Raw genomic sequence first — 23,785 nt, forward strand, 5'->3', positions numbered from 1 at the left:
TTAACTTGGCCTTGAAGATGGAAACTCATCCAGGATGGAGAATAATGTAGGGAGGCTAGTTAAAAATAGACACGGACCAGTTTACTTTCATGCTTATTTACAAGATGCCTTATTTAAATGACACTTTGATCCAACGTCTTACTAAACAAGTGACAACAGGAAAAAATAAGAGGCAGTTGGTGCACCTGGAGATGTGATATTGAGACCAGTCAGGAGGCCTGAGGTTCTAATAAAATTTCCTTAGATAAAAGAAGCCCTTTATAATTGTTCTTATTTTAAAGATTTTAGGTTTTTTTCCATGGTATTCACTTCAAATTTAGCTCCATAGAATTGGAGTTTAGACAGTTAAAAACACTGGATTAATCAGGCAATTCATTTCGTTTAGTTAAATGCTGCTTTGTGGACATATACAAATGAAACAACTGCTAAATAGAAGTTTTACATCTTCAGATTTTATCTACCTGCCAACCAAATGTAGGTAATCATTTTCCAACAGCCTTGCCGTTAGGGACTAGCCTCAGTTTGGGAAAACTGAGATTCAGACTGGGCCTCAGGTGTCATTTGCCTTCAGAGTTAAAACCCCCTCTCCAATCCCACTTCCATCTGCTGTTGGTAAACCAGGAATTAAGCAATTAACGTGACATAATTAGTCACACATTTAATTCATCTAGAAATGTAGATACCTTTTCATCGTTTTGTGTTTGCCCACACGTTTTAGTTGAAATTGAAAAATGTGTAATTATCACTTAGCTCCACCTATTTCCCTGGCTTTTATTTTGAGGGGGAACTAACCATCGGGGCACAGGCTGCACAGCTCCCAATGAGGAGGGCTGCCCCCTCTTTTCGCACAGGCTCCAACTCTCCTCCCCAAGGCCACCGCAGCCTTCTTCTGCTTGATTTCCATGTAGCCTCCAGTTGGTTGAAATTAAGCATTTGCCGGGGAGCTCATGGCCATGCCCTCTGCTCTCCCACTCAGCAGTTTATTGAGGGCTTGGCAGTGTGCACAGAACTCTCACTGGCCTGTCAGGAGCCCACTCAACAGCAGAGCCCAGATGGCACTGTGTCTTTCTAAGGTCCTTGCCGACCACTGGAAGTTATGAGAAGGGGAAAATTATTCAGCCCAAACGGCAAGTATTTGCAACCAGTCTGGGGATCAGATGAAAAGGAGATTTTTTATGAGCTACAGACCTCAGCTCTACCCACAGCCACGTCCCAGGGTCTCTGCACGCCGCCCAATACTGGGAAGGCTGCCTCTGCCCGCTTTCTTGAACATTCCTGTTTTTCGGTTGCCTTAGTCTCTACTACCTTCTCAGATTACGGCTCCTTTTGTGCTAATTACACCGAAAAAATTGAAAGAATGTCGCTGACTTTACAAAGAACACAAAGCAGACTTGCTTTAAAAACTAAATATAGCCAGTTTCTTTCAGAAGGCAGACAGACTCGGCCTTCCAATGATTTGTACTATGCAGATTAATTGCAGATGGCCAATTCATTTATTAGGACCCAAATGACAGAAGGGCTCAGCTATCGGCAGGACAGATTAAAAATGTGTTGCTTTTGGGGGCAATTTACATAAAATGAGACGGTCTGATTAATGACGAACTTTTTTTTTTCCCAGCACTTAATTGTAAATTAAGATTTGCTGATGATAATGGGCTAATTTAAGCTACCGTGGAAAGAGGAAAGAAATGGAAGCTGCCGATCGTAGGAAGCAGTACCTGTACTGCGAAGGTAAAAATATAAATGAAACGAAAGAAGAAAATCTAACTTCTCATTCTGGAAGGCAGTGGCTGCCACAGATCACGAGGATATTGTTTTGCAGCCCCTCTTCTCCATTATGTAAGAAATGGCCATTATGTAAGAAAGACAGACTTGGGAAGGGGGTATTATCTCTGCTAGCCAAGCAAATTATAGATTACTCCCCACCTCCACCCCCACCACCATGAAATCCCGAAAGAGTTAATAGGTGAACAGTAGCAGCTTGGAATGATTTATTTTTTTCTAAGGAACATTAAATACTGAATTGCTCATGCTGAAATAACGCTACAGCTGTGATCTGTGGGGCTGAGTTTTGGACACTGGCTCGAGTGACAGGTGTACTCGTTGTTTGCCCAGCTCGGCTGAAATTGTGATGCCTAACTCAAATTTTTTCCCAATTAACTGGTGAGGATTCTGGAGCCAGCCAGGAAAGGGCCTTTTGCCACAAGCACGGAAGACATGCGTGCTCAGCCTTCAACAAAAATGTCAGCCTTAGGGGAGAATGGAGCCGTTGCTCCCCGATAATAAAAACAAGAAAATGATGCTGGGCGCGGTGGCTCACGCCAGCACTTTAGGAGGCCGAGGCAGGCGGATCACGAGGTCAGGAGATCGAGACCACGGTGAAACCCCGTCTCTACTAAAAATACAAAAAAATTAGCCGGGCGCAGTGGCGGGCGCCTGTAGTCCCAGCTACTCCGGAGGCTGAGGCGGGAGAATGGCGTGAACCCGGGAGGCGGAGCTTGCAGTGAGCCTAGATCGCGCCACTGCGCTCCAGCCTGGGCGACAAACCGAGACTCCGTCTCAAAACAAAACAAAAAAAAGAAAATGGAGATGGACCTGCAATGTCTAGAACGGTAGGGAAAAGAGACAATCTAATTGGGACAAAGCCCTTCTAGGTTCTAAAGCAAACAGGTCTGTCCTACAATTCAGCTCTTGGAGGATTTTAGGGATTGAAGCAAGTCCAGGATTCTAGGAAATGTGTCACCAAAATTGGTATTATTAGAGAAAGTGGCACAAAGCTACAAGTGCAGAGTCTGATCTGCAACATGCTAATTACATCTATTTTTATCCCAGGGTTGCAGTGACCTAACACCAAGAAATAAAAACTCTGGAAAACTAGCCCTTCACATATAGAAGGTATGATTACCCTCGGGTATGGGAGCCCCTGGGGGAACTTTCACTGGGTCTATGGGTTTAACCTGAGGTAAGAAAGCAGCAGTCACCCAGGAAGGTGGTTGACTTTCAAGAGCACTTGGCAACAGCGAGGGAAGGCACATAGGGAGTTGTGGGATGACGTCAGCATGTAGTAAGGAGGGGAACTCTGAAATGTCCAAAGCCAGCCCAAGCAAACGGCGCTATCTCCACGTGGTGCCCTGGTCTGGAGAGGGAAGGAAGAAGGCTAGGCTAGGCTATGTTTTGCCAAGCCACGACTTATCACTGAGGAAGCTTTCCTCAATCCATTCCACTGATAGCAAAGGCCCTGGATCCCTATCTTCTGCCAAGATGGTGCCAAATAGCTGAACCATACAAAGGAAGTTGATATAAAACTTAACTGGGACCCAGAGACATCTAATCTCCAAGTTAAAACACCACTCCTTTTACTCATAACCATTGGAGGCATCCCAAAGTCTAGAAAAGCCTAAATGACCCTAAATTCATATTCTGGTGTTATTTAACCCACAGCTCTGGGAGGCGCTCAAGAACAGGATAATTTAATGTCATTCTCAGCCTGAAAAGTTCCTTAGTTTTCTTTTAACTAAATCAGTAATTATTTTAAATGCATCATTTCAACAAGATACCATGAGTTAGTTGAATGAATGCATATAAAACCAAAATGTTGACTAGTATAATCCCCAAATCGAATTAATATTTTAATCTTAGGTATAACATACTTTTATATTTCACACCTTCCACGTTCTTAAATGTGTTAAATGTGTTTTCCACAACTTGGCATAACTACACATCCACTCAGTTTATCGGGTGGGGAGGCAGAGAAGATAACTTTGTTTAAAAAAACAAAACAAAACAAAACAAAAACTATGACTAAAGGATAGAACTCTACAGCAAACATTTAGTTTCTACAATTGATGCCAAAGGTAGAAGAGATTTTGAGAGGAAAAAAAATAGATGGATAATTTCTAAAACATGTAAAGCAAAACAGCAAATATGCAAATACAAGAAAAAAAAAACACAACTAGCAGCATGAAAACCCCAGGGAAACAAACAAGAACATCATTGTAATTGATAGTAATTGAACCCCTGCTTAACCTTCCTCCCAATACCTGATAATTCTGTGAAATCACCCAGCTGTCACTCTTGTCCTTTTAGAAACATGACATTGATTTGTCTAGCAAAGACCCATCATTAGAATTCTGAGGTCTGCTTAATGGGGCCACTAATAAATCTAAGTCATCAATTCTTGACCTTTTGTTTCCTGAAATTCTCAGTATGTGGTAAACTGCTGAAAACACATTTTCAAGGTCTGTGACTGTAACATGAAAAATAAAGGATCAAGGCTGTGCTTTGAAGGTCTGATCATATCTGGGCTCTGCCCTGCCTGCACCCCAGAGGGAAAATGAGTAAGATGGATTCGGAACAGCATCTGGGGGTCATATCAATACCCTCTTTTGGGCTGAGCTATTTGGAAATAAAAATGGACTGTGCAAGACTGAACTACAAAGGGAGATGTACCAAGGAGCCATTGCCCCTTCTCCTGCCTCTCCGTGTTCCCTTCCTCCCCCATCTGCCTGGCTTTTTACTGCACTGAGAGATCACGAAAAATTCCAGCCAAGAGAGTCTAAATTGGCTATGCACATGAGGAAAAAGAGAGAGACAGAGAGATTATCTAGTCTCAGTTTTGGTGACTTTGAAATAAAAGGTTTGGGTTGGGGAGGGTCAGCTTTTTTTTCAAGGAACAGAATCATGGAAATTTTTTCTTTTTCTGTAAAAGTGAAACGCTTCTCAACCTTATTTTTTGCTGGCTGGATTGAGCTGGTTGTAACCTAAGACAAAATGGGGGCAGGTGCCTTCAGCTTCCTCTAAATTCTAAGATGGCTGCAGGCACCAGATTCTGACAGTGATGTTGCTGAGAGTCTAGCCATAAAGATATCTTTCCACATGGTTCTCCCTCCACGTCTGCCTAGAAGGACTAGCCTGCTGCTTCATTTCTCCCCTCCTCTGCAGCCGATTTCAGATGGCTGCAGCAGAGAAAACGAGACCCCCACACCTTGTTTGTGTGTACCCTTCCTTCCACGCCCCTCTGAGTGCATTTGGGCTGTGCTGGGGTGACATCGGGACAGGTGGTTGGCTGAGCTGATCCTCTCAAATATTCAGGCAAACTGGTTGTTTGTAGACAAAACATCCAGATGCTTTTTCACGATTGAACTTTTGACCAAATTGATTGGATGCTTTGGTGTCAAGAAGACAAAAACCCAAGTCAAAAAGGTCCCCAGAAGAGGACATTTGCAGGCAATGAATAGTAGGAAGAATTATATATTTCTAGCAATGAAAAATGTGAGTTTTTTAGATTGTGCTAAATGACTCGATATTGACCAGAGCAAAGCCACAAGTGAAAGAATGGATCTTTTTAAGGTTATATTGTTCCCATTTTTTTGGCTTTGTGCTACCAGAAAGTGGCTTGGAGGCTTGCTTTTTAGTGCTCTGTAAAATGTAAATGGTCTAAATTAAGAAGCTATCTAATCTTAAACAAATATTAACTGTGACATGAAAAATGAGACCAATTCTTCCGACATTACAATCACCACCACCTCACATTAACTGATCACCTATGTTTCTCAAAAGCCTGAATATTTCCTTTTCCAAAGTGCCTATTTTTAAGAGGAGAAAAAAAATCCTCAAATACTTTATTTATTCTGATGCTGAAAATGTGATCTCCTAAAGTGGGCTTCCTTTGGCCTCCAGGCTCTGCAAACCTCTACATCTGATTTCTCTCCCCTGCACCCCCCCGCCCCCCGCTGCACCCCACCCCCCCACACCACCACTGCCTCTGAATTAAAACTCTTTCTAAAATAAAACCACTAAGCAGCCAGACGGTCATAAGCCAGGTTGCTGCTCCTGCATCTCCCTCCTTCCAGATAGAACTGCAGGACCCTAATGTTGCTTTCCAGGAGGAATAGGGGGAAAATGCGTTTTCACATATTTTTTAAGTGTTTTTCCCTAAATGGGTCCATTAAAATCAGCAAGATCACTGTTCCTCCATCTCTGTAGCAGGCAGAATCACCACGCATGGAGATAGGAGCAAATTTGTATTTCCAGTTGGCTCTGATGGGGAGATTGCAGTTGTTCTAGGGAAAGGCGATCTCTCTATACCTGCAGTACTGCCTCACAATTTCAAGACCACTGCCTCCTCCCATAAGATTCTGCAGATGTTGCACTTTGCTTGTTAAACCTCTTGCTAAATGTAAGAAATAAAGTTGTTTTACTTGTAAATGTCCATAATTCACCTACTGCAAAACCCTAAGTCCTTGCTGTTTCATTACCAGCTGCCCATTAATAACCATCAAATTAGAAGTGTCTCTAGCAGCATGACAATTTAGTGAGGGGAATAAAGAACAGAAAATCACAAATTGTTCAGAGAAGTTGCCACATAGCAGGCCTCCTGGGGCCGGGGCCCGATGCCCCTTGGTGTTTAGTTCAAGGCCATGGGGCTCTCTTGGGTGACATCACTTCTAACATAGATACTGTGTAATTCAGTTACACAAAAGCAGCCCAGACAAGCAGGCTCACATCATCTCTTGTGCTCTGCGTAAGTCTGCAGCAGAGGCTCTCAACACAGCCTGCACTTCCTGTTGCATGCCAGGAAAGGGCCCTAAAACCAAGGAGGGAGGTGAAAGGAAGTACAAAATAATGCACCTTCTTTGTTTTTGTTTTTGTTTTTTTTCCTCCCTCTCTGCTCCCTTCATCTCTAAGGACTCCACAGCTAACCTGGACTCATTTTGTTACTTCCCATTCCCAGGAAGAAAGGCTTTTTCCAGCTGTGAGAGTCTAGGATTCACTTATATCTCTTTCTAAACACTACCAGCCCAGAATTCTCAGGCCACTTTTGGGCGTTGTAGCAACACAGTAGGTGCCTCCTATGGACCCCATGCCTCCAATCAGAGCAGGGATTACCGGCAAGGCCGGGAGGTGGGAAGTCAGTGACAGCGCCGTTCTCTCGTTCTTGCTTGAGCTGACTGTAGCCTCTTAACATCTGGTGCTCCAACTCTTTCCCCATTCCTAAAACACAGCTGGCTTCTGCCCATCAGAACATCAGTCCTGGGCTTCCTGGGCTCTGTCCCTTTATCCCGCTCTGAAGCCCTTAAGTGTCCATTTCAACGTCACACCTGACTTAGCACCTGACTTTAAAGAAAAACATCCTTTTCAACAATAAGGTATGTGACCACTTGAAACCCCTCCAAGGCTTTCAAAGCCGGTGGAGTAGAGCACAACTAGGAGAACCAGCCCCGGGGTTAAAATCTCGCAGAAGGAAAGGGGGAAGCTGGCACGTAGCAGGTGGCTCCTTTGGGCCATCCTATTCACCATTTGCCCCTGGCTGACTAGTCCTGGGCCCCCACTGAATGGGCCACTGGTGCACAGGCTCAGGGAAGGGCTTCTCTCCCCCTCTCCAACTGCATCTGTCATTTGGCAGTGACAGCCGCTTTGCACTCTGTACCCTGGCAGCTCACATCTCTTTCAGAGCCCCCTCCTTTCCCCCCACCACGAGCCTCCTCTGTAAAAACCAGAAAAAAAAATCTTTCATCATAATTAAAGTGCTGTCAGGGAAAATGGCATGGCTGAGTTTTGCTGCTGTTGAAATGACCCTCCTCCTCCACTCCTCTTCGCTTCTCTCATTTGCTAAAGTGGTCCTTTCTCTGCCTGAAATCAGGCCCTTTGGTGATGGAAATTTTAGCTTAAAGCAGAGTTCTAAGCAGAATCCTAACCTTGCGAGGGTGGGGAGAAAATCAATGTTTTGAGCTGGTGTCTGTTTGCAGCGAGGTGCTGGTGAGGCCATTTTCATCGGGAGGAACGGTGGCGGTGGCTACTTCTGGGCTTTAGGTCCACACAAGGTCTCCTAAATACAAGTCACTGTCATGGTACACAATTTAGCAAAACTTGGAGGCTGATTCTCCCCGTTGACTTAGCTAAGGGCCAGGAGGAAGCTATTTAGAAGTAAGTACAGAGGTTCTGCATCTGGGAAGATAAAATCCAAACGCCTCTCATGCTCAGAGGGAAAGCATGCCTGCATGTTTACTATCACTGTGGGCCTACGTGCTTGTGTGTCTGAAATAAAACTGTAACTGATAGAATTCGATGCTCTCCTCCTCACTGAGGGTTACTGAGTCACACTTGGGTGGGTGGGGGGGTACTTCTTGTGCGTTGTGGACACCGCATCGTGTAGGGGTCTTTTTAATACCTCATATCATTTTGTGACAATGTCATTCTAATCCTGTTAGCCATCACAGAACTTTCTGAAAATAATTTCAGGTGGGTGACATTAAAAAAATAAAAACCCACCCCTCCGAGTGACTTTGAACTCTGCCATTAGAATCCATAACATCTATTCAAATACACATTATGGGAGGGACTCATAATCATCCCAGCCGTCACCTACTTACATTATAAGGAAACTCGAGTGTTAGGAGCTTTCAAAATTAGTTTAATTTCCTTTTCCTAAAGATCACGCATCTCAGAAAGGCCCTTTTTAACTTACACTGGGGAACTTAATTGGCAGGCTTTTGGGTTTCTATAAGAGTATTGCTAATACCTGGCAAGTCAAGATGGCAATCTGGGCCGCCCTCAGTGGAATCATTAGCTGTTAATACACCTCTGAGTAACTCTAAGCTAAGGTGTGAAATCAACCCAAGCGCCAGTAAGCCCCAGTTTTTCCTAAGGATATAACCGCAGGACAGTTGGCGAGGGGGGCTGTTTATGTAACATACAAACAACAAGGTTGTTTTGCTGCTGGCTTATTTGCTGGCCTGGCCTCCTGCCTCCTTGCTCCTTCCCCCATGCCCTTTACATTATATTTCTTTTTTAAAGAAAGCAAAGCAACCATATAGTACTCAAGCCTCTTTTATTTCCTGACTGTTGTATGTGTCATAGCCGTGGATGCTGGAGAAAAACATGGGGCTTGTCATTATCGACCGGAGCCGGAATTAGTCAGGCACCCTGAAGGCTACGATCTGAACCTGACTGCCACTGAATGGGGGGGGGGGTACCCCGCTGCCAGGCAGAATAACACTAAGCACTATGCTGCTACTTGGAGATCTGGTGTGAGGGGTCCACGTGTCCTGGGGTCACAGTGGAAGAAAGTCAACTCATTGCTTAGAGGGCTGCTAGGCAGCCATAGACTTGGGTTGGGAATAACAGGGTATGGGGCTGGAACTAGAAGTGGGGAGGGGGTGACTGCCCAAATGCCCTCCCCTGTTCACCCCAATGCCTCTTGTTAGAATGCTACTCTTAAGAACCCCATATTAAAGAGAGCCATATTAAAAATGCGACTCTCTGGGCTTTTGGGCCTCTAAAGCTCTTTATTAAATTGCACATGTCCCTTAAAAGTAGCCCCATCAGCCTTTGCCAGCTAATGGGATTAACTAAAGAGAACACAGCCACCTGCAGGGAAGTAAGGAGGCCTGGGGCCAAATCACTTTTCAGATGTGCCATGTGCTCATCCACGATCACCCAGAACACAAAATTCAGGCATTCCTGTTTCGGTGGCATTTTTTAAGAAGCCACAACTTAATAATTCTATAAATCTCAATCATATTCACTATGGAGCAAAATTCACCTGAGAGTTCTTTCAGTTCAGTCATCCAGACAAAAAACCTTCCCTTGTCTTATTTTTAACATACAAAATAGCTAGCAATCTGTATTACACAGTCATATTTTCAAAAAAACATAAAGGTCACGATCATGTGCTGTGATACAGAGACCTATCAGTAAGACATATTATTTCAAGGGTAATAAATAGATAATTTAAAAGTATTTGTGAAAGGAAAGTTGGAAATTAAATTCTGGAAATTAAAATGTGTTTTTCATTCCACAATGGCTGGGAATTAATTATAGTATTTGAATAAAGACTATCTCTATCTGCATTAGGGAACAAAACAAAAGAGACCCAAAGCTCAGGATCTAAGATGGAGGACTGGAACTAAGATAGAGGGCAGGCCAGGAGCTAAGATGGCGGGCAGGCCAGGAGCTACGATGGAGGGCAGGCCAGAAGCTACGATGGAGGGCAGGCCAGGAGCTACGATGGAGGGCAGGCCAGGAGCTACGATGGAGGGCAGGCCAGGAACTAAGATACAAGGCAGGCCAGAAGCTAAGATGGAGGGCAGGCCAGGAGCTAAGATGTAAGACTAGAGCTAAGACGGGGGTCAGCCCAAGAGCTAAGATGGAGGGTTGGAGCCAAGATGGAAGATGAAAGCGCTAAGGTGAAAGCACTCTATAGTACATCAGGATCTGGCTGCAAACTACACTTTCCCATCTAACTCTCAAAACACTAATCCTAGACATAGAAGATTTCTAAGGTTAGGTGGGAAATATTGGGCCCATCTTCCTAAGAGAATTTTAGTCTTGAAAGATCCTGGAAGGCATAGTTTGGCTCCAGAGAATGCACAATGAAAGAAAGAAGATGGCAAAAGGCAGTTCTCAGCACCACTCTTGGGCCAGGCCTCTGCAGCCCCTCCTGGAAGCAAGACTGCCTCCTCAGCATGGCCAGTAACCCTCTGGGCTATGCCTCCTGGAGAAAGGCCTCATTCAGTCCCATGACTGACAAGTTATCAACAGGGAGGTCTACCCTATCAACATGGAGGTCTATCCTGTGACTAGCAAAGGTTCAATCACTGCTGTTTGTGCAGAAATTTTCAGCCTCAGAGTGGCATGAAAATCTGAATGGCTGTGCCTGTCAAATGTTGTTTGTTTTGACCCCAGCAGATCCTTCTAGGTTTTCTGCAGTTTAATTATCGGCACTCATGACACTTTTAGGTAATCTCTGATTTGGTGTGCTCAACTGGGCTGGAGACTCTTAGCAGGTTGCTGAAGTCTTTTGGTTGACAATCTTTCCATCTTTCCTTATTTATTCCCTGTGTAATCACTTAGCAGAGACTGCCCACTCTTGTTAACTTCCTGGGTTTGTTTTGATTCCATCAAGGGAGTAGCAATGTCTCATACTTTTGTCTTCCCCACGGGGAAGGGCACATATTTGGCACTCAATACATGTATATCGAATGAATGAATGAACAAATGAAAATGCCCGAATTGAGGCAAACTCACCGACCAGGCAAGGATTCATCCTTCTAAGGGACGTGGCAGACACGTGAGCAGCTACTGCAAGCTTAGAGATGCTACTAAACAGACAAAAAGGAGTAAGTCTTTTTCGACCTACAAGTTAACCAAAAAATTAGGAAATAACTTATCAGTGAGAAAAAATGGGTACATGTGCTAGTCCCTGTGTACCAAGGACTGGGCAGGATTCCATGCTTTTGCCAAGTTGGACATAACCTACATATGAGTAAACCTCAGACCTGCCAATAGTCAAACATTTGAAAAATTAATCTGTGACAACTGTTTTCACTTGGAACCATGATGCATTTAACTGTTTTCTTAAATTAGGCATGTCATTTTATGCTAAATTTCCATTAAACATTTCCCAACAACATTTCTTTCTTCCTGAAGAACCACCATGACCCCTAACTCCCTGACAACTCCAAAATGTCACAGAAGGCCCATTTTATAAACATATTTGTGAATGAGTTCCTTTTCTTAGCTATTAGATCAGCAATTATTTTCCCCAACATTGGCCCCTAATCAGCCATCTTGCTAAGTCTCAAAGCAACACAAATTTAGCTCAAATCAATTAGCAACACATTTCTAACTCTTGGCGCTTGGGGAGAGTCTGAACTCCTCCTGATGGGATGAGGCTAACGCCTTGAGAATGAACTGAGAGGCAGGTCAGCTCAGGAAGCCACTTCTGCCTTGTGGTTGTGCTTTACAAGAAGGCCAAAACGTGGGAGAATGGGGTCCAACCACAACAAATTAGGATGAAATTTTGATTTTATTTTTTTCTCTTGAGCTGATGAATGAAGCCCAGGACATAGAAAGGCAGCTGACGGAATATTTTCCCCACCAATGCCAGGAAGCTGAAGGTCTGCTCTTGTGATTTGCATCTGGCTGTGATGTTCTCTCTCTGCCCCCCACCCTTCCCCCAGCACAGAGCAATCAACCTTGTCCCTGTTCTCCTCTGGCTGAATTCCCCCCTTTTCTCTTCTGCTCACCTTTCCTTGAACAAAATTGTCTTCCCTCTCTAATGAACATACCCCAAGAGAATAAAACTTGTTTTTCAAAGTGGGGAGGGGGGATGAGAGGAAGAAAGGAAGGAAGGGAGGAAGGAAGGAAAAAGAAAAAAAGAAAACAACGCCTACAGTGGGTCTGGCTGGAACCCAATTCTCAAGGACATTGATTTGTAAAGTTCAAAGGTTTCCCCAACATCAAAGATGTATACGTAACATATACGACGCTCACTTTTAACCTTAGGGTTTGCTTTGTTTTGTTCTGGATTATTATCAAATTTAAAAATTTATGATTTTTTTTTTTAAAGAACTAGAAAGTTCTCTGTGTGCCAGACTTCCTAAAACAAAACAAAACCACTTAGTGGGATAAGGCACTTGAAAACACTTGGAAAATGAAGTTGTGCTACACGCAGTGTGTTCCTAACTTTAAAATAAAACAAAAATTGGACCATCGTTTTAGATGGTCCAGGAGATAAACATTTGGGAAACATTATCAGGAGATAAACATTTGGGAAAGCAATAAGAGGTGAGAGGGCAGTGGTCAGAGCTCAGAGGGTGGTTGTGGCCTCCGTCTTGGCACACAAGAGAGGCCTCTGTCCCAGCTTTTCTGGTTGGCACTTGAACGAACAAGGGACCTCATGGCGCAGTGAGATGGGGAGGGGAGGATGCCCCAGCCTGGATTGTGAACCTGCCTCTCCTCCCCGTACTCCTGTCCGGTCTAGCCAGCCTGGCCCCTCAGCTGTGCCAGCCACACCCTCCTTGGCAGCGCTCCACCCCCTGCCTGATAGAAGGATAATCACTTGCAACCTGATCCTCTCCTCTGTTCCGGACTAGAAGTTCCTAGAGGGCAAGAACCCCATTTGGTGCTTAGAGCTAAACTTGGCAAAGGCACTCTTTTCTTTTTTCTTTTCTTCTCTTTTTTCTTTTCTTTTCCTTTCTTTTCTTTTCTCCCCTCTCCCTCCTCCCTCCCTTCCTTCTTCCTTCCTTCTGTCTCTCTTTCCTTTCCCTCTTTTTTCCTCCTCTCTCTCCCTTTCTATTTTTTTTTTTTTTTCCAGACGGAGTGTCATTCTTGTTGCCCAGGATGGAGTGCAATGGTGCAATCTCGGCTCACTGCAACCCCTTCCTCCCGGGTTCAAGCGATTCTCCTGTCTCAGCCTCCCGAGTAGCTGGAATTATAGGCATGCGCCACCATGCCCAGCTAATTTTGTATTTTTAGTAGAGACGATGTTTCTCCATGTTAGTCAGGCTGGTCTGGAACTCCTGACCTCAGGTGATCTGCCCACCTCAGCTTCCCAAAGTGCTGGGATTACAGGCGTGAACCACTGCTCCCTTTCAAATTTTTTAATTTAATCTCTATTTACTTCTTTCTTTCCGTTTAATTTCTCTTTGTCTCTCTCTTTCAAAAATAAACAACTGGCCAAAGGGAATTGGTTTTAATTTCTGAGTCATTCACAAGGACCCCGGGATTTCAAAAGATCAGAGAAGGAAAAACAAAGGGAGGGAACCTCAATTCTTTCCCTGCTCTTCCCCGCTAGCGAAAGAACTGAACAAGTGAAAGAACTGTGGAAGGACGATGGCGAACACGGAAGAGCTCTAAGGAAACTGCCCTGTAGTGTGTGTTTGTGGAGCAGGGGGATTAATATGGAACTGCACACCATGATTCATGCCTTCTCAAAACTGTCTATACACCTGAGTAAAGAACAGGGGGAGATAATGGTCGGTAAAATCACAGCAGGGTGAGGGCAGGCTGGGGGGATTTCCTGTAATATTATGATGTCATTTTAACAATAAATACAACTAGAAGAAAAGGCACCAGGCCAAGTGTGGGATGTGGGTTCCATGTCCTGTGGGAAGCGAAAGTGGGCAGTTGGGCCCCAGAAGGGAGAGTTCTAAGAGGGTGTGGTTCCCTCTAAGGGAGGGATTTGTGCGTCTGGCGCGGGGAGAAGACTGACCAAGAAAGCCACCAAATAAACTGACCAAACCCCCAACCACCCCTCCCCTGAGAAAAGCACAGAATGGCTGCATTGGTGTTAAAAGTAAGGTCCCCGGGACCCAAGACAGGATGAGAGCCCCAACCAAAACACCCTGGAAACATGGGGCTTTTTTCCCATTTGGGCACCCTACATTTCATCTAGAGAATTCCAAGATCCCACTTTCTGAGAGCAGACCCAGCCATTCTGAGCTCTCTGCTGACCTCTGGTGGGGAGGAGCTCCCGTGGCCCAGGAAAGTTTGGAAGGAGGCAGCCACCTGCCCTGGCCTCCTGTGTTCCCCACAGTCTACAAGGTTACCTGCCTTCAGCCACCACTCAGGGCTAGAAGTCAGGGACTGTGAGGAGGAGAAAGTGCAAGAAAAGTTTTAAAGAATCCTCAGAAGAATATGGGCATAAGAGAATAATGTCGTAGGAAAGTTATCAAGTAAAAGACAAAATTTTAAATAGATGGGTGGGAGGGATGTTTATCTTAAATCAACCCTGTGTATTCAGTTTCTTTAACTTTACACTTTTAAGAGAGAGGGAAGAGAGAATGTGTATATGAATGGGGTATGGAGGGTAAATTTGATCAGAAAGAAATAAATTCCCATTGGAGGACTCTGTAGGTCCTTGTGTGGGAGGCCTGTGTAGCCCTTCTCAAATAGGTGACCTCATCATTTTCCAGCTGCAGGGTGGGGTGGTGGGGGGCAGAAATGGAAGGGAATGGCAATGGTACCTGTTCTTGGAACCAAGGAATTTGACCCAGACACTGTCGGACCCAGCTTCCCCTCCAGGGGAAACCAGGCCTAAAGAAGCCAGAGTGGCCTGCCCCAAGGCAGTGCTGAGCCTGAGATGGACAGTAGGGGTCCTGTCCTTAGAGAGGACACCTTCGCTAGTGAGAATGCCCCGGTGTGCTGTGAAGCACTGAGAAGGGAGAGGGGTTGAAGAGGGGAAGAACTTAAAACTAGCCCTGAGGTCTCAGAGAGCCTGAAAAACACAATGATGCTTGCATGAATGGAAAAGCAATGATTTATCCCTAGCAAGTCCCTTCTCTGTAAACAATCATTGACCATGCACCTCAAATTCTACTCCATCTCTCCATATTGTCTTAAATGCTAACTTTTCCAGGTAGGCCCCTTAGAGTTCCCTGGTGGAAACTGGAGCTCTGCTCACCTAGCCCTTGATTGAGGTGTGAAAGAGTTTACCACCAAACTCTGCTCCTGCAAAGATTCTCCTGGTGATGGGGACCCAGAAACTATTAATTATTTACCAAAGGACAACAGAGGGTCCTACCATTTGATTTCCTATACAATCTGCCATTTTGGAACAGACATTTTAAAAAGTGTGTGTTGGATAGGGGGTTGGCATACCTCGTCTATTGAAACTTTATAAGATAATTAAATAAGTTTTAAAATGAGAAAGACATCCCTCCTGTTTTTTCAGTTGAGAAAAACTAGAACCAGGTATTTGTCCAAGATCTCAGGACCAGTTCCCAGGAGAACCGGGGCACCAGGGCTGTGAATCTGGAGGTTACCTGATTGCGTGCTTTCCTGCCTTGGCTAAGATCTTCAGATCCACTAGTTAAAAGTGGCCGGGATTTGTCCTTAGATGTCAATTTTCAACTGAAAACTTTAAAAAACATTCCTCAGCCTTAGGGGCAGGGGCTGTGTCCTTGGGAAGGAGGATTTAGGGAGGGGGATGCGGGTTCTGCCTTAGGCACCAGCGCAAGAGTGAATTTTTGAAAGCCAGGCTGTCAATAGTAAAAGCCGAGCGCCATCTGCCAGCCGGTTCTGAGTAGCCTTGCTTTCTTTCATTGTTTCCACTTCCCAGCCCTGAATAATTCGTGTTCTCATTTATTTCCCTCCAAAAAAAATGTAGTTCCTGCTCAGAAAGCCTCCCCAAAATAAGAACTCTATTTAAAAATAAATCTCAGAAGAGAGTGAGAGAGTGAGGAAAAAAAAGGAAAAGTGAGAAAGAAATTCGAGAATTCCTTAGGAGGCTGCTTTCCGCTCTCTCCCCTTTCTGGGTTGTGAAACTTCTGAGAAAATGAGAGATGAGCCCCCTTTCTCCAACTAAGGCAGCCCTAATGGTCTTGCTTCTTCTTTCTGACCTCCCACCTTCTTGTGGCAGAGCAGATGCCCCACTTTGAGCCTGGCTTAACATCTGAAATCAGACCCTAACTCTGGGGAATCAAGATTGCGGGGCCAGGAAAAAAAAAAAAAAGCTGACTGCAGTGGTTCATGCCTGTCATCCCAGCACTTTGGGAGGCCAAGGTGGGCGGATCATCTGAAGTCACGAGTTCGAGACCAGCCTGGCCAACATGGCGAAACCCTGTCTCTACTAAAAAGACAAATATTGGCCGGGCACGGTGGCTCACACCTGTAATCCCAGCACTTTGGGAGGCCAAGGCAGGCGGATCACCTGAGATCGGGAGTTTGAGACCAGCCTGACCAACGTGGAGAAGCCCATCTCTACTAAAAATACATAATTAGCTGTGTGTGGTTGTGTGCGCCTGTAGTACCAGCTACTCGGGAAGCTGAGGCAGGAAAATTGCTTGAACCTGGGAGGTGGAGGTTGCAGTGAGCCAAGATCATGCCACTTCACTCCAGCCTGGGTGACAGAGCAAGACTCCATCTCAAAAAAAAAAAAAAGAAAAAGAAAAAAAGAAAGAAAGAAACAAGAGAGGCGTCCACTATCTGCTATATGTTAGCTTAAGTCTGAGGCTGAGATGCCTGCAAGCCTTTTGGATTCATCCCTGGCACCTGAGTTCCAAGTCTCAATCTCAAGCCTCCTTTCTCAAGCCGTCCCTGTCCTGCCCCCATCTTGCGTCTTGACTTTCTCATACATAAAGCTGAACACACAGATACCCTCTGCTTCTTCCCTGACAACTCATCAAATTTAAGGTGCTCTCCTGACCATGGCAGGACCCCAGGAATACTTGGCAGAATCATTCCCAAATGGGGCCTTGTCAATACTTTCAAGAATCAAACTTTAGCCTTTTCCCGACGTCAACTTGACAAATTCATGGAATCCTAGAATAAAGTTCTAGAATCAACCAAGGTCCCAGGAATGAGAACCCCCAACTTCTAACCCAGTGCTGTTTGTACTACTCTAGGACCCTCCCAAAGAGCTGGAGCTCCTCTGCCCACAGCCTCCCCCATCAGATCAGACCTATGGTAGAAGACGGCAAGGAGTACACGCCGTAAGCTCACAAACACCAAACTGCCCTAGGATGAACGATTTCGTAAGAGCGCTCCAGAATGACTGGATCCCATCAGGAACATTTCCAAAGACTCCCACTCAGAAAGGGGAACCCTCCTGGGAGTGTCCATCCTAAAACCCACACTGGCCATTTGCTTTGCAAAACGAAATGATCTAATGTGCTTCCTTTTAGCAGCTAAAAATGCTTAATTATAAATAGCTAGAAGTTTTCTGACAATCCAACTTTTAAAAATTTTCCCCTAACGTCTGGCATTTGTTTTTGGGTTCTGCCCTGAGTCTTCCAAGCATTTGCTTGGAAAGATGTTGCACTTTCGCAGGCAAAATTTCAAAATCAACATTCAAAAAGCTTGCCTTTGGTAATTTCTAGGATTCTGCAGTAAGGAGGTTTTATAGTTAGGGGGCACTTTGCTTAGCTGAACTTGTGACATAAAAAGCTAGTCTTCAGACAAGTTTTGATTTCAAATGATATTTTAAATTTTACATGTCTGATATATAATTTATCAGACTACCAATATATTTCTACACCTTCCCCTAAAGAAATCCTAATAGTAAAAGCTAAAGTGTTAAAATACACCTGCATGTCTGGAGTGGAGAGTGGTCATTGTCTATCTATTTATTTATTTTTCTGGCCTTTGCAATGAAGTCAGAGGTCATAAATTTGAAACTCCCTAAGGAAAAAAAAAAAGAAAAAAATCTCCTTTGTTTGAAAAAATTAGATCCCTAATGAATCTGTTTCAGTTGTTACAATCAGATGTTTCAACTTGAAAACTTGATGAGATGAATTCAGATGTTACAATCTGAAAACTCTACAGAAAGACCAAATGGGGGCAAAAATATAAATGTGTCATGTCAAAATATAACAAAGAAGTTATAAAGTCCCCTTCCATAATAGTTACTTGAGAGAGGCTGGTCAGATGCAAGTTAGGGGCTTAGACCACTGCTTAAAATTAAGATCACGATTTAGTCCTGTTATGCTTATTCCAAGAAATAATGGTTACAGAGTCTGCCCTAGGATGGAGAAGGCGGTGTCCACTTTATCAAAGACCAAGCGCAAGACTCTTGACCAGGAAATGTCCTTGGATTGTTACTTCTATTGGCATAGCTATGTTTTATTCCTGAGAGATCTTATGCTCTTTCTCAGTCCAGCCATTCCGAGCTGTTCCTTCCACTGCCCCTCTCTCCTGCAGTCTAACTTTCTGCCTTGAAAGATCAGTTGCTAAAGGTTATAGGTCACCTCCATGCAGTAGGCTGGTTCTCTATGGGCCTGGGACTAGGGAGACCCAGTAACTGGGGCCCACACACTGCTTGCTGGTGTGTACACATTATCAGTTAAAGGCTCTGCTGCTGTTTTGGGGAACACATATAAAGTGGGGCTCCTGCCACCCTAGAGCTGATACGTTGTCAGCAGCCATCTGACAGATGGGTCCTTCGTGTCTTGGCATCCTTCTCTACAATGCAGAGTGAATTAATTGAGTGTGCACCAGTCAGAGAGAGAATTCCTAGCCTGCTACGGGAAAAGGCATCCTTAAGAACCCCTAAGTGGAAGATGTGATCATTTAAGGGTAAAGGCTATTTAAGCATTGATTTAGCCTAGCTATGGGACTGACTTGGTTAATCAAAGTCAGCTCACCGTTTACTTCCCTGAAATAATTTCCTTTTCTATTCTAGTTAGGGTCATCTGGGTCACTTTCTTCTCTGAGATTTCTAGAAATTACTTCTGCAGGGTTGCAAGCGGTGGCTCATGCCTGTAATCCCAGCTACTAGGAGGCTGAGGCGGGAGAGTCACTTGAACTCAGGAGGCAGAGGTTGCAGTCATCTGAGATCACGCCATTGCACTCCAGCCTGGGCGACAAGATTGAAACTCCATCTCAAAAAAAAAAAAGTAACTGCAGTGGACAAACTTTTCTCTGGAAAAAAATATAATAATACGTATTTTATATTATATAATATATATAATATAAACATATTATATATGATATATGTTTATATTATATTATATATATATACATATATTTTTTTTTTTTGAGATGAAGTTTTGCTCTTGTTGCCCAGGCTGGAGTGCAATGGTGCCATCTCAGCTCACTGCAACCTCTGCCTCCTGGGTTCAAGTGATTCTCCTGCCTCAGCCTCCTGAGTAGCTGGGATTATAGGTGCCTGCCACCACGCCCGGCTAATTTTTTGTATTCTCAGTAGAGATGGGGTTTCACTATGTTGGCCAGGCTGGTCTTGAACTCTTGACCTCAGGTGATCTGCCCACCTTGGCCTCCCAAAGTGCTAGGATTACAGGCGTGAGCCACCGCGCCCAGCCCCGATATATATATTTTTAAGATACGCAAGTTACAGTATATATGATCTTGAACTCTCCAGAATTTGATACTGATGATGTTAGGGCAGTAGTTATCAATGAGGGGTGACATTTGGCAATGACTAGAAACAGTTTTGGTTGTCAGAGAGAGAGAGAGCAAGAGAGAGTGTGAGTGTGTGTGTGTGTGTGTGTGTGTGTGTGTGTGTGTGTGTGTCTGGTATGTAGGGGTCAGGGATGCTGATACACATCCCACAGTGCATAGGACAACCACCCCATGAAAAAGTGTCAATAAAGCCACTTGGAGGACCCCTCTGTTAGACTGAGCCCCCCAAAATGCTTCTAAAATCCTGGCATATAGGTAACTAGGAGAATTCACAGCGTAAAAGTAGAAAGCTGGTCTGGCTAAAGCTTTGGGGCCTATTTGAATCCAAGCTTTGTCCTGGGGTGGGGGTTGGCGGTAAAAATCAAGGGGGACCCTTCTTCGCCTTTGCTGGCCCTGGCCATCCCTCTTATTTTCACATAGACATGCCACCTGTTTTCTGCCTTATACTGTCTCACCATCTAGTGGTCACCTGAAATATCAACTCACCTTCACCATCTTTGGGCCCTTCTAGAGCCAGTCATTTAAAAATTCCCATGTTGGGGGGCAGTGGGCAAAAGGAACCCCCTGAATGACATCAATGATTTAATTAATAAGTGAATTCAGCATCTTGAAGGCCCTAGTAGAGCCACAGAAAGAGCAGCTATAAGGAATTAGGATGGACACTTCCTAAGATTTCAAAAGCCCATGAAGGCCAAAAAAAAAAAAAAATCAAGGGGCTGATTATAAATAAGGTCTGTCTTTTGAAAAGAGAAACCCACAGGGCTTTCTGCTTAAATCCCTCGGACACAGATGTTACATAACCATAGATTTTTAAAAAAGGTATCTATTTAAAAGGATGTGTTCAAGTGGTCTCAGTAACGTAAGTACCTATATACTTCCTAAATAACACTCTCTATTCTTGACAGGTTTCCTGTTTTCATTTTTTTCAGTTGCACCACCAGCTACTACAACTCTAGAAAAATGGAGGCACAGATATGTGGGTCCCAGAGCCCTGGGGGAGCTGGAATGGATACTTGCTAACACCAGGGACACGAGATTCTCCTTCCTTTGGAAGGGTCCTGTCACGGCCCTTCTTGGGTTCTGGACTGTCCTACAATGTCTGACTTTAGTTTCTGTGGATCATGATAGGCATTACTCGTTTTTTCCCCCTCAAATATCCCACAGCTTCAAACTTACCTGAATGCAGGTTCCCTGTAAAAAACCATCATGTAATTTGCACATTAGCAATCAGTTTGATGAATGGCAAAATTGTTCAAATGGAAAAGAGGAGAGAGATAGTGTGATCTTTTGATGGAGGGGGAGAGGCAAGAGCCAGATAAATCAGATGAGAGAGGCGAGGCTCTTGCAGCCCAAGTCTTAATTTCCTTGTAAGAATTGATGCTCACTCAGTGGTGACACTGAGCTTGTGAAAGCTCAACTGTGACACTCCTTAGAAAGTAGTACAGAGATTTTTTTCCTTCCCATTATCAACTCATTAAAGGAAGTTAAAAGTACTTACTCTGTCCCACACACAGTGTGTGTGTGACAATGTCAGAAACATTGACTGACTCATAATAAATTTGAGATTGGATAACAATTTATACTACCTTTATACCTCTCTCCTCGCCCCAAATTGAATCATTAAAAAACATTTAGTAAGATCGAATGTGCACTTCTGTGGGCAGAACTCCACAAGTCAAAATACTCCTGAATTTAAATACTCCCGAGGTTTAACAAATTACTCTGCAGTGCAATTTGGGATTTTACTCTAAGGAAGTACAACAGAGGCACACTCCCTTAATTTCCATTGCCCTGTCACAGATCAGTTGCCTAACATTCTTCCCTTAGCATAGTTCCCAGTTGTTGCATGTAGAAAAGTGCTCCACTGATTCTAACTTGAAAGGTGTGTGCCTCGTGTGTGCCCAAAGAGCATGTGACAATCAACATACTGAAGTCAAACATTGTTTTGTGGTGTTGTTCCCTACCTCTTTCTTGGAGGTCTCTTCATCTTCAATTCCCATGAGCTGGCCTGGTTCACCATCTGGCTGTTGGAAAGGAAACTAAACACATTTTCTTTTCTTTCTTTTTTTTTTTTGATGTGTAATAACCATAGAACAATCCAAGCTCAGGTCCTTGAGCTCAGGCTCGGTATTGAGTTGATTTATAGTTAGGAGCTAATCAAAACAGAAGGGGGAGCTGGATAGGCAGGGGTGACACGTGACACTTTTACAGGACAAGTCAAAAAGTAAGTTATCTCCTCATCTCTCTCTGGCACATCATTCACCTGAGAGTGACTTCACACAATTATAAATGTGGCAAGGTGGCATTTGTCTACTGCTTGAGTTGACCTTTATTTACAAAATGTAAACAAAGAATGTACTCTGAAAGGTGGAGACAGAAAGACAGAATGAGATGGCTGGCACTTTTAGAATTTACATGTTAATAGTCTAATGGGAAATGCAAAAAAAACAGAAAAACAAAGAAACAAACAAACAAAAAACCAGCAACAACAGAAAATTAACCAAACCCAAAACCTCACTTGGAGCAGGGAGAAAAAAAAAAAGTAGGAGGAAAAGTAAATTTCTAAAATTAAAAGTTGAGGCTTGGTGTGGTGGCTCACACCTGTAATCTCAGCACTTTGGGAGGCCAAGGTGGGTAGATCACCTGAGGTTGGGAGTTGAAGACCAGCCTGGCCAACATGGTGAAATCCCATCTCTACTAAAAAATACAAAAGTTAGCTGGGCATGCTGGCAGCCACCTGTAATCCCAGCTACTAGGGAGGCTGAGACAGGAGAATCGCTTGAACCCGGGAGGCAGAGGTTGCAGTGAGCCGAGATCATGCCACTGTACTCCAGCTTGGGCGACAGAGTGAGACCCTGTCTCAAAAAACAAGAAACAACAAAAAGAACCCAAAAAACCCAAAACAATTTTGGGGCACTTATATGTGCCAAGCACTGGGTTGAGCATGTTACCCTTTAAAAAAGACTCTAGATTTCTCAAATTGTAACTTTGCTTCTAGTAGCTGGCCCTCTTTTTGGGGGAACTAAGAAAAAAAGGCCAGGTGCCGTGGCTCACACCTGTAATCCCAGCACTTTGGGTGGCTGAGGCGGGCAGATCATCTGAGGTCGGGAGTTCGAGACCCGCCTGACCAACATGGTGAAACCCCCGTCTCTACAAAAAATACAAAATTAGTGTGGCATGGTGGCGCATGCCTGTAATCCCAGCTACTCGGGAGGCTGAGGCAGGAGAATTGCTTGAACCCAGGAGGCGGAGGTTGCAGTGAGACGAGATTGCACCACTGCACTCCAGCCTGCGCAACAGGAGCAAAACTCCATCTCAAAAAAAAAAAAAAAAAAGAATATATCCTCTTTTTGAAATACCTCTCCTCTCCTTTGTTCAGGGGCTTCTTTCCCCCAATTTGTATTTGTGCCTTTCTTCCAGTCTCTAAACTGCATAAAGGCCACTTAGGACTTGCAGACTCTTCAGCAGAACTCCCAAAGAGAGGCTCAGGTCCATTCGCCTCTTCCTTCCTAAAGAGAACATGATCTTATGCTTAGGGTGACCACAGGCCGGAACAGGAATCTGATGGGAACAAAAGCTCCATTCAGTCTAATTTAATGAAATCTGTGAAGGTGCGTGTTAGGGCCAGAGTCTCCTAGTCCCTATTCCAAGGGGTCAGAGATGGTCAATTAGGCTGCCCAATGCTTTTAGTTCCCGCCGTTGACTAGTTTTAATTGATGGTGAGGACCTTGTGACATCAATTGGCCCTGTCCCTTCTCTCTTGAAAATTGCTACTCCTCCTGAGAAATTTGATTTTTAAATGGGCAAATGGCATGAGTGGGTTTGAGAGGAACCTCACATTTGCTACTACAGGTAAAAGAAGCTAAGAAGTGTAGAAACGAATTGTTGTTCGCTACTGATGTGTCTCCTCAGAGTTATTTAGAGGCATTTGAAGAGCCACAATTTTGCTGGGGTTGGGAGTAAGTTTTATTTGGAGGAAAAACTAACTCTAAAATTAAGAAGGAGCATGGCTGGCATTGGGAATTTCAAATCTCGGTTACTTTCTCTAAAAATAAATTTATTTTTTGCTTAATACTAACCTTTCTGGCCGGGCGCGGTGGCTCATGCCTGTAATCCCAGCACTTTGGGAGGCCAAGGTGGG

At 44.2% G+C, this 23,785-nt stretch overlaps 2 protein-coding genes and 1 long non-coding RNA gene across 8 annotated transcripts in view; 1 reads left to right on the plus strand and 2 right to left on the minus strand.

Annotated features, from left to right (window-relative positions):
• Positions 1-23,785, minus strand: part of LOC116463273 (guanine nucleotide-binding protein G(s) subunit alpha) — a 75,082-nt gene that overhangs the window by 30,820 nt on the left and 20,477 nt on the right. The window lies entirely within an intron of this gene.
• The window catches only part of LOC116463274 (neuroendocrine secretory protein 55), a 64,998-nt gene that overhangs the window by 20,004 nt on the left and 21,209 nt on the right, over positions 1-23,785 (minus strand). The window lies entirely within an intron of this gene.
• On the plus strand, positions 1,646-13,677 carry LOC131382494 (uncharacterized). Its single transcript, XR_009212017.1, has 3 exons — positions 1,646-1,731; positions 2,833-2,895; positions 13,580-13,677. It is a non-coding gene; the product is annotated as an uncharacterized LOC131382494 (long non-coding RNA).

The sequence above is a fragment of the Hylobates moloch genome, unplaced genomic scaffold (genome assembly GCF_009828535.3).
Source record: "Hylobates moloch isolate HMO894 unplaced genomic scaffold, HMol_V3 SCAFFOLD_32, whole genome shotgun sequence".
Taxonomy (NCBI): Eukaryota; Metazoa; Chordata; class Mammalia; order Primates; family Hylobatidae; genus Hylobates; species Hylobates moloch.